Genomic DNA, 9,568 nt, shown 5'->3' on the forward strand with positions numbered 1-9,568 from the left:
AGGAGCCTGTTTACTCATTAAAGACTGTGGCCTAATCATACAACCAGTCCCGCAGCGGCGACACAGGCGGCGGCGGAGGCCTCGGCTGCGGGGCAGGGAATGGCAGTGGCAGCCGTGGGGCAGCAGTGACCCGACACCAGGCTCTACTGTGCTCCTGCCTCGAAGGAGCCAATCCGCGAGCGGAGGCGTTCTTGCGTCACAAGCCCGCCCTTTCACAGCAGGCGTGACGTAGGCTCCTCTCCACCAATCGCGGCAGGGCGCTCCGAGTGGCTGCAAGCGTGAGACCCAGCGCTGGCCCGCCGTTGTCACTAAGGCGCGGCTGGTTGGGGAAGGAAGGCGTGGTGCACACAGAGACGCCACGATGGGAGGGAAGAGAAGGTATTGGGGGAAGAATTCCATCCATGCCCATCCATTGGCTCTGAACGATAAATCTTTTTCCAGCGGTTTCGTGTTTTGGCTGACTCGGGAACAATACGTTCCTAGACTTTTTCTTTAATCCAGTCTGACAATACTGGTCTTTTTACTGAAGACCTTCGTTAGTTTACATTATTTTACTTAATGTACATTATTTTAATGTACATTTAAATTTATTAAATTTATTAAATTTATTTAATGTACATTATTTTATTTAATTTTATTTATTTAATTTATTTTATTTAATTTACATTATTTTATTTAATGTTTTTAATTTAGTTAATTTACATCATTTTATTATTTTACATTATGTTAATTATTGCTATATTTGCTCTCATTTTGTACTCTTCCATATATTTATCCCTTTTTTCATCTGTTCTTGATTTCTTTTGGATTAGGGTTTTGCTCCTCTGAATCTGTATCCAAAATCCTCTGCTGTGTTGGGGATGATGTGATTGTGGTTTAAGCGTACCAACTGCTACCGATTAGATACTGTTCTAAATCTAACTGGCTTTAAAGAAATTCATTTGCTGTAACAACTGTATGAATTAGATAGCTTTATTTTATAGCTGATTTTTAAAAAAATTAAACTTAGGCACAGAAGTGTTACTTGCCCAAAGTTACACAACTAGTAAATGTCAGGGTTAAGATTTAAATCGTGAAATTCTGGCTCTGGAGTCTCCCTCTCTAACATATATATGTCCTATCATATACCTTTTTATTCTTTTACTACTGAAATAGCTTAGAAATAGTCAAACATTCTAAATACTTTCCCATGTCTTCAAGGAACTTAAAAGACTTTAAATATTAATGTTGTCAAGCATTTTTTTTAACACCACCTATTACATTGTTTATAAAAATCAGTCTTTGTTTAAATTTATCCAGTATGTGATCAGCTTCTTTGCTCACTATTCCTCCTTGCACCACCACCCTTTCTTCTAAGATTATTCTTTATTTACCCAGGAGCATCTTCTGGAGGTTCCCTTAGTTCCTGGTATATGATCAACTTTGAATAATATTTTATATAACCTTAAAAATATGCATTCTCTCACTACTGAAATTGTTGGTAGACTTGTTCCCCCCACACACACACTTTGGTTCTTTAATGAGTATTTTTTTTTTTCTGAAATTCTCTTATTTGGGTTTCATTCTTATTGTTTTGCTGGGTATATAATTTTACATTGACATTTATTTTTGTAGTCCTTTGAAGACATTCCTTGTCTTCAGGTTTCCTCTCTAATAGCTGTAGAATTTTCTAAAATATCTAGTCTTTGGGCATTACCATGATACCAAAACCAGATAGTTCAAAAAAGAAAACTATAGGCCAATATCCCTAATGAGCATAGATGTAAAGATTTTCAAAAAAAAAATATTAGCAAACCACATTCAACAATGCATTAAAGGCTAATTTGCTATAATCAAGTAGAATTTCTTGGTTCAATACTTGCAAGACAATGAACCACATTAACAAGATAAAGGATAAAAATCATATGATCATTTCAATACATGCAGAAAAAGTGCTTGTCAAAATGTATTTGTTCATGATAAAAACTCACAACAAAGTGGATTTAGAGGGGAAATGCTCAATTAAGTCCATATAGGACAAACCCACAGTTAATATCACCCTCAATGCTAAAAAAACTGAGTACTTTTCCTTTAAGATCAGGAATAAGACAAGAATGTCTACTCACCACTTTTATTCAACATAGTAGTCTTAGCAACAGTAATTAGACAAGAAAAGGGGGTAAAGGGAGGGCAAATTAGTAGGGAAGAAGTTATACTATCACTTCTATGTCATTATGCAAATGACATAATACTATACATGGAAAACCCTAAAGACTCCACCAGAATCTGTTAGAGTAAATAAACACTATTTTATCCTAATATCTTAATGTGATAGGATATAAAATACAGAAATCTGTTGCACTTCTATATTATGTATACACACACACACACACACAATAGGAGAAAGAAATTAAGAAAACAATTCCATTTAAAACTGCACCAAAGAGGGGCATCTGGATGGCTCAGTGGGTTAAGCCTCTGCCTTCAGCTCAGGTCATGGTCTCAGGGTCCTAGGATCATCTGTATATATATGTATATTACGTAGCTCACCATAAACGTAGTTTCTTCTTTTTTCCTTCCTTCATTTCTTCTGTAATAACTCAGTCCACTAGATGAAGTGGAGCAAGGTAGTTGTCTGTGAAGGAGGCAGGGATACTGGAATCTAGGGGTGAGTAAGAAGGGCTTTCACGCAAGGGTCAGATGGTAATAGTAGCCTGGTACAGACTATTAGTGTCCAAGCAGAGTGGAGAGAACATATAAGTAAGTGTTCCGTAAGTATTTATCTGGTAACACATTGAGGGTAATGGGAATCCGTATTTTCACTGTCAGATACAAGTTACAAACATAGAAAGGGAGAAAAGTAGAATTAACGCTAGGATTTTGGATTGGAATTGGTTGCATCTATGTAAACTCTTAATTTTCAATATAAAGAAGATAGTTATGGAAATAAAGATGTGTGTACAAGAGGACTAGAGTAGCCTGGAACATCTTGTTATGACAGAAAGTAAGGAAATGTTCAAAGAATGACAGGAATATGACAAAAGGACAGAGAACACAAACCAAGGGAGACTAAAGAGACCTGTCAACTAAATGTAATCGGGTATCCCAAATGGGAATTTTTTATACTTTTTTTTATTATGTTAATCACCATACAGAACCTCAATAGTCTTTGATGTAGTGTTCCATGATTGTTTGTGTACAACACCCAGAGCTCCATAGAATACGCGCCCTCCTTAATACCTACCACTGGGTTCACTCATCCCCTCCCCCCAAAAAAAACCCTCAGTTTCATCCCTGGAGTCCACAGTCTCTCATGGTCTGTCTCCCCCTCCGATTCCCCCCTACCCCTTTATATTCCCCTTCCTTCTCCTAATGTCCAAATGGGATCTTGAAACAGAAAAAGGACATTTGGGAAAAACTAGTGCAATCTGAATAAAGTATAAAGTTTAGTTAATGGTAAAATACCAATGTTGTTTCCTCAATTATAACAAAGGTATCATAGAAATGTAAGGTATTAGCAATCAGGAAACTAGATGAGGAGCATACAAGAAGTATCTGAAACCATTCTAAGATTTTTTAAAATTATTTAAAATATAACAAAAGCAGAGAAGCAAGTTTGAAGGGCCTCACTGGTCATGATTTTTATATCAACTCATTGAATAGAAATCCTTAAATCCATACCCATACAAATAAATCAATATGGAGAAGCCAACACTCTGCCTTATAGTAGAATGCCAATTAATAAATGGAACAGGAATGGCAGAATTAGTAAAATCTGTATTTAACAAGTGTCAACACAATTATTCAGCAAAGAAACATCAAAAGATGCCAAAACCAGTGGGTGAAAGTTGATGAGGAATGAGTTACTTATTAGCATTCAAAAGTATCTAACACACACACAATAATTCATTAAAGAAGATAGCGTTAAAACTTGAAGTTATCACTTAATCAAATGATCAAAATTAACATGACCAGTGATGGGACAAATTGAGTTGTGAAGCACCTGTTAGGATGATTATGACACATCCCATCTGTGATATTCTTGAAAAAAAAAAAATCATGGCTGGAATTTTATGATGAGGAAAAATCAGACAAATCCAAATGGAAGGACTAAAATCTTTAAAGGTGTCAGCCATGAAAGACAAGTAGAGGCTGAAGACTTTTCCAAGTTGAAGGCGATTAAAGAGATAATGGCAATTAAATCTAACACAGATTTCGATCCTTTTGATAAAAAGGACACTATTGGGACAACTAGAAAACTCTGAATTGAGCCTTTAAATTATTTGCGGGGGGGGGGGGGTATTTATTCATTTAACAGAGAGGGAGAGTACGAGCAGAGTGGGAGGGAGAAGCAAGCTCTCTGCTGAGCCAGGAGCCGGATGGGGGACTTGATCCCAGGACCCTGGGATCATGACCTGAGCCAAAGGCAGCCACTTAATGAACTGAGCCACCCAGGTGTCCCGAGTCTTTAAATTATATAATACTAATAAATCAATGTTAATTTTCTGATTTTGGTAATTATATTGTGGTTTTATGGGAGAATATCCTTATTTATAAGGTACTATATCCTGAAGTATTCAGAAGCGATAAGACCTAGGTTAGCAACTTGCTCGATCTTATTTCTGCTTGGGATTTAGGGGGATAGGAGGATATTTTTACCCTTCTTCAACCTTCTCTGTAAGTTTAAAATAATTTCAAGTAGAAATCTAACTTAAGCATTAATTTAAAAGGCCTGGGTCATATATAATTATCTGATGCTTTCTGCTTGGATTCTCATTCTCACTTTGTGTTGGTCTCTGGAGACATTTTTAGAGCTTTACATTTTTAAAAGTTTTAAAAAATATTTTAGCTAGTATTTTTAATGGTTCCGTAGCTCCCCCCGCCCCCGCCAAAATTTCAGATTATGGCAGACTGGCATTGTCCACTATGTTCCATTTTCCCCATATTTAATACTAGCATTCCCTGAGTATTTCACTAGACATTACCACCAAGCTAGAGACTTCAATTCCCAAGTTCCCTTGCAGCATGGTGGGGCCATGTGATTAAATTCTGGCCAATAGGACATAGACAGAAATAATGGTACCACTTCCGGGTTATACTCCTTTAAAAAAATGCACACTGGTTCCCCTGCCCCTTTCTCCCGAGTTGCTAATTGGGAGATGGTGAGAAATGGAGCAGTTGCCTCGACCCAGTGGTAGAAAGCACAGGAGAACCTAGTAGCCACCCTACTATCTTAGACTACTTACCTCTAGACTGTTCCTTGGGAGGAAAACACACTTCTGTCTTGTTTAAGCCACTGTTATTTGATCTCTGTTCAAGCAGTATCCTAACAAAATGTAAATAAAAGGGCTGAAGTACTACCTGATTTGGAGGAAAGGGAAAAGCGGGAAGAATAAGGACTCAAAACGACAATAATACGCTTCTGGCGCTGGCCAAGATGGAGTAAGTCCTCTATAGTATTTCTCTCCGACTGACTCAAACTGAAGAGAACACAAAAAGCAGCTACTGAGGACACAGAAAAGTACACAATAGCAGATGGATTGCATAAGTAAGTCAAAACTTGAAGAATGACTAGCATAGTGATGACTTTACTGGTAAATTTATTCCTCCTCTCGCTTTGACCTAATAGCAAAGCTTTCTAGCCAAGGAGCCAGGGAAAAGTCTCCTTGTGGGCTGAGCAGTATGAAGAGAATACCCTAGTTTCCTCTTTTGTCCCTCCCTGGCATGCCACAAGGCCAGCAACATCATGAAGCTGGACAGGGGTCACATCAGCAGCAGGAGTGGTGGAGACTTTGCAAGCACCTGGACCCAAGGGATCCTGTCTTGTCCAGAAAAACAAGGAAAGGGGACCCTTCTCTTCAGTAGGATGAGAGTGATTTGTTATTTCACTCTGTCTTGTCCTTCGCTGCTTTGCCCCAAGGTCAGCCCATCATATAGAACTTTAAGAAAACAAAGGGAGTCAAAACTCTGAGAAAAAACCTTGGCTTTATAGCCAGAGGACTGGGAATAGGGGATTTGAGAATGTGGGAGAAATTCCAGTGAGCAGAGGGCTAGAGAAAGAAATCCTCTAATTCCACATGTGAGTCACTACAAGCCTCACTCAGACTTATTCCCCAGTTGCACCTGTGAAAACACAGGCTTTCAGAACTGAACATCAGAACTGTTATCCACAGAAAGTGAGATAGAGGGAGGGGAGTTAAGATGGTGAAGGAGTAGGGGACCCTAAGTCTGTCTGGTCTCTGGAATTCAGCTAGATATCAAATCATTTTGAACACCTATGAAGTCAATCAGAGATCTGAGAAAAGAAATCCTGCAATTCTACAAACAGAAAAGCAACCTCTTTTTGGAAGGAGGAGGTGAGGCGCCTTGAACTGGGGTAATATATCAGAGGATATGGCTGCAGGAGAGAACTTAAGGGGACTACTGCAAAGTACTGTAAGCAGTAGAGCGCAAAACTACAACTTTAAGAGGTCTGCTCCAGTGGGGGATGTCCCTGCACAAAAGGTGCTCAGGAGGTGAAGAGGTGGAATCCTAGGTGGGACAGTGTGGTCTCAGGATCCCCAGGGTCATAAGAATGAGGGTGCTTGTGTGCAGCAGAATTCCCAGGCACTGGAGCAGGGAAACTGGCTGCAAATAGCGAGTGTAGGCACTGGATTTTTGCTCAGTGTTGCCATAAATGAAGCAACCACTCTCTGAGCAGTGCCCAGCAAAAAGCAAGAACCCCCTCCCTCCCCTTGTGACACCCCCACCCCCTCCCCTGGGGAGGAACAGTGCCACAGTCTATAAAATTAGATGCCTTGAAACTTAGTGCAGTGCTTCAGATAAAAATTCTCAGTGGAAGGTTGGGTGAACACAGACTGCGGACAGAGACCAGGAAGACAAAAGGGACTGACTGCTTTTCTGTGACGATTCACTGAGGAGTGGAGGATGCAAACTTACAGTTCTGGTGCTGGAGAGCTGGGCACCCGGCATTTTCATCCTGTCCACCGGTGCTGAAAGCCTTCAGGGAGCAAAACAGCGCCGCGTAGTGGAATCCAGAGCCCTTTATAAGGACGGCGTATTTCCACAAGTGCAAGGGCACCTGAAAATCAGTTCAACAGGCCCTCTCCCAGAAGACCAGCACAAACAGCTCACTCACACCAGGTTTGCTGATTACATAGAGAGCTGTAAATCTTCCATTCTTGGGGGAAGGAGTATATAGAATGGGGCGAGGGGGTCATTATTCTTTAGTCTTTCTGGTTTTTTCAGCTATATTCTTATTTTTTCCATTTTTAATCCTTTTTTATATGGTATATATGTATTTTTAAGGTTTTATTTGAGAGAGAGGAAACACAAGCAGGGGGAATGGAAGAAGGAAAAGCAGCACCCCTCCACCCCAAGCAGGGAGCTTGACACAGGTCTCAATCCCAGGACCTAGGGATCATGACTGGAGCCAAAGGAAGATGCTGAATGACTGAGCCACCCAGGTTCTCCATATTTTTTGTTTCATATATATATATATGGAAAACATATATGTTTTTCTTATTTGGGGATCTAGTCTCCTTTAACAAACAGACCAAAATACACTGAGAATCTAGCTTATTATTTATTCTGTATAAATTGTTTATAGAATAAATAATATTCTATATTGCTCATTGTTTTGTTCTGTTTTCTTTCTTTTTTTTTTTTCTTATTGAGTTTTGTTTTTGTTTTCTTCTGGTTTATTTTGTTTGTTTTTTTCTGTTGTTACTGTTGTCTTCTTTTTCTATTCTTTTCTCAACATAATGATGAGACAGAGAAACTCACTCCAAAAGAAAGAACAGGAGGAAGTACTCACTGTCAGGGACTTAATTAATACAGATATAAGATGTCTGAACTAGAAATTAAAACAATAATTATAAAGATACTAGCTGGGCTTGTAAAAAGCATAGAAGATACTAGAGAATCCCTTACTGGAGAAAAAAAGAACTAAAATCTAACCAGTTCAAAATTTAAAATGCTATTACTGAGATGCAGTCACAAATGGAGGCTCTAACAGCAAGAATAAACAAGATAGAAGAGAGAGTTAGTGATATAGAAGACAAAATGATGGAAAATAAGGAAGCTAAGAAGGAGAGAGAAAGACAACTACTGGATCACAAAGGGAGACTTCAACAACTCAGTGATTCCATAAAGCAAAATAATGTCCAGATAATAAGGAACCCCAGAAATTAAAGAGAGAGGGGGCGCCGAAGGTTTATTTGAACAATTTATAGTTGTAAACTTCCTTAATCTGGGGATGGAAACAGGCATCCAAGACCAGGAGGCACAGAGAAGTCCCCTCAAAATCAATAAAAATGGGTCAACACCTCAACATATAATAGTGAAGCTTACAAATTTCAGAGATACAGAGAAAATCCTGAAAGTGACTTGGGATAAGATGTCTTTAACCTTAAGAGTAGAAACATAAGGCTGGCAGCAGATCTGTCCACAGACAGCTGGCAGGCCAGAAAGGACTGGCATGATATATTCAAGGTGCTAAATGGGAAAAATATGCAACCAAGGACACTCTATCCAGCAAGGCTCTTATTCAGAATAGAGAGATAAAGAGGACAAACAAAAACTGAAGGAATTTATGAACAGTAAAATAGCCCTGCAAGAAATAATAAATGGGATCCTTTGAGCAAAGAGAGGGCCCAAAATTAACAAAGACCAGAAAGGAAAAGAAACATTCTACAGAAACAGTAATGTTGCAGGAAATACAATGGTACTAAATTCATATCTTTCACTAATTACTCTGAATGTAAATGGACTAACTGCTTCAATCAAAAGACATAGGGTATCAGAGTGGATTAAAAAAAAAAAAAAGACCCATCAATATGTTCTCTATAGGAGACTCATTTTAGACACAAAGACATTGAAAAGTGAGTGGGGGAGAACTATCATGCTAATGGACATTAAAAGAAAGCTAGAGTAGTAATTCTTATATCGGACAAAAATAAGAGATGAAGGACACTATATCAGTATAGTGGAAATGGAAAAACATCCCATGCTCATGGATTGGAAGAAACAATACTGTTAAAATGTCTATGCTACCCAAAGCAATCTATGCATTCAATGCAATTCCTATCAAAACACCATCAGCACTTTTCCTAGAGTTAGAACAAATAATCCTAAAATTTGTATGGAATCAGAAAAGACCCTGAATAGCCAGAAGAACGTTGAAAAAGAAAACCAAAGCTGTTGGCATCACAATTTTAGACTTTAAGCTGATTTACAAAACTGTAATCAGCAAGACAATATGGTATTGGCACAAAAACAGACACACAGATCAATAGAACAGAATAGAAAACCCAGAAATGGACCCTCAACTCTATGGTCAACTAATCTTTGACATAGCAGGAAAGAATATCCAATGAAAAAAAGTCTCTTCAATAAATGGTGCTGGGAAAACTGGACAGCCACATGTAGAAGAATTAAACTGGATTTTTTCTCTTACACCATACAAAAAAAAAAAAAAAAAAAACTCAAAATGGCTTAAAGGTCTAAATGTGGGACAGAAATTCATCAAAATCCTAGAGGAGAATGCAGGCAGCAACCTCTTTGACCTCACCACAGCAACTTCTTGCTA

The sequence above is a fragment of the Mustela lutreola genome, chromosome 1 (genome assembly GCF_030435805.1).
Source record: "Mustela lutreola isolate mMusLut2 chromosome 1, mMusLut2.pri, whole genome shotgun sequence".
Lineage (NCBI taxonomy): Eukaryota > Metazoa > Chordata > Mammalia > Carnivora > Mustelidae > Mustela > Mustela lutreola.